Source organism: Chrysochloris asiatica, unplaced genomic scaffold (genome assembly GCF_000296735.1).
Source record: "Chrysochloris asiatica unplaced genomic scaffold, ChrAsi1.0 scaffold00113, whole genome shotgun sequence".
Classification (NCBI taxonomy): Eukaryota; Metazoa; Chordata; class Mammalia; order Afrosoricida; family Chrysochloridae; genus Chrysochloris; species Chrysochloris asiatica.
The window spans coordinates 5,787,063-5,789,284 of record NW_006408631.1 but is presented as its reverse complement, the minus strand read 5'-3'; the positions used below and the strand labels follow the sequence as shown (position 1 = coordinate 5,789,284).

General features: G+C 38.4%; 1 pseudogene; it reads left to right on the top strand.

Annotated features, from left to right (window-relative positions):
* The first annotated feature begins 374 nt into the window (after positions 1–374).
* Positions 375–1,962, top strand: LOC102839224 (annotated as a pseudogene).
* Positions 1,963–2,222: the final 260 nt, after the last annotated feature.

Genomic DNA, 2,222 nt, shown 5'->3' with positions numbered 1-2,222 from the left:
ATAATGCCATTACTAGAAAGGACTATAAAATGATATGTTAATTCTAAATTAATATGTGTTTTGATAAACTATTAGGCATCAATACTCTATTGTTATTAAGTGCCCTCAAGTTAGTTCTGACTTAGAGAGTTTGAGCCGCCAACCTTGTGGTTAGCAATTCAGTGCTTATCCTACAATGCCACACCAGGACTCTATCAATATTGAAGATGTTAGATGCTTCCATCTAGTTATCATTAAGACATTTGAATTTAAGAAAAGTGAAAATATCAAAAACCATCTACATGAAGTAATTGAGGGGGAGGGGAAACAGATGCAAGCCCTGTCCCCATCTCCAAGACATACTGAACTCCCGGGGCCCCATCACCATCACCACCATGTGCTTGTTAGCACCAGGAGCTACTGGCAGCCAGAACACTGTGGGGATGAGGACATCCTGCCAGAGTTGTCAAACAGCAGTGACATGCCACCTAGGGGGAGGAGGATGAGCCCCCCCAAGACAAGCAGCAGACCCCCTGCCTGTTCTGTGACAGATTATTCAAATTTGCTGAAGAAACATTGTCACACTGTAAGTCTGGGCACCAATTTAACGTTGATAACATGATTCGTAAGCATGGACTTGAATTTTATGGCTACATTAAGATAATAAATCTTATAAGACTTAAGAATCCTACAGCTGAGTATATGAATTCCATCTCCAACCCAGTGCCTTGGGAGAAAGAAAACTATTTGAAGCCAGTAGTAGAAGATGATCTTTTACTGAAGTTTGATGTATAAGATCTTTATGAACCAGTGTCAGTCCATTCTTATACCCCAATGAACTCAGTGAAAATGCATCTCTTATTGAAAAATTGATACACACGAAAGCCAGAGCTCCATCTGCTGAAACTGCATTAGCTAGAGCACAGGAATATCTGCAAAGAATGAAACAATTTGCTCAGAATTTTGTGATAAACGCAGATGTCAGAATCTACTCGTTATCTATTGCCATTACAGACCTCCAAAGGGATGAGGATGATGTTTATTTCAGCTCTTATGAACATTATGAGATACATGAAGAAATGCTAAAGGACACAATGTGACTAGAAAGTTACAGAAATTTTATATACCAAAATCCACAAATCTTCAAAGACAAGGTCATTTTGGATGGTGGCTGTTGAACTGGAATTCTCTCCATGTTTGCTGTTAAATCTGGTACAAAGATGGTTCTTGGAGTTGGTCAGTCTGAAATACTTTACCAGGTAATGGATATTATAAGGCTAAATAAACTTGAAGATGCTGTTACATTAATTAAAGGAAAGATTGAAGTCCATCTTCCTATAGAAAAAGTGGGTATTATTATATCCAAGTGGATAATCTATTTTCTTCTGTTTGAGTCTATGTTAGAGTCTGTCTTTCATACAAAGAATACTTGGCAGAAGGAGGATCAGTCTATTCTGATTTGTATCATCAGTCTTATGGCAGTGAAATGTGAATAAACATGCTGATAGAATTACTTTTGGGGATGGCTTCACCATGTCTTGCATGAATAAAACAGTTTTTCCAGAAGCTACTGTAGAAGTTTTAGAACCAAAGACTCTTACTTCAAACCCTTGTTGTACTGAGTATATAAATTGCCATACACACATCTCAGTTTCGACGTTTTCTTCTGATTTTACCCTGAAAATCACAAAGACAACTATGTGCATGGCCATTTCTGTCTACTGTGATACATATTTTGAGAAGAATTGTCATAACAGAGTCATATTTTCTATGGGTCCTCGGAGAACCAAAACACACTGGAAACAAATGATGTTTCTACTAGAAAATAAACTTTCGGTTAAAACAGATGAGGCCTTGAAAGGAGAGATCACAGTTCACAAGTATCATAAAGAGCCACACTTTCTCATTGTGACTCTCACATTGAAAAATTCAGCTCAAACATATGGTCTTCAGTTGGGGGCGGGGCTACAAAAGCACAACTAATTAATAGTTTTTAATGTGGGCATAAAAACTATGTTGTTGTTGTTAGGTGCCATTGAGTTGGTACCTATTCATAGCAACCTTATGTACAGCATAACAAAGCACTGCCCTATCCTGGGCCAACCTCACTACTGTTGCCACACTTGAGACCATCGATGCTGCTGTAGGACTAAGAAAAAGACTCCATTCTGTACATTAGCCTGAACATGTCCTCCTGTTCCAGGAACGTGCTAAATCAACTCATGCTGCCTTAGAATATCCTT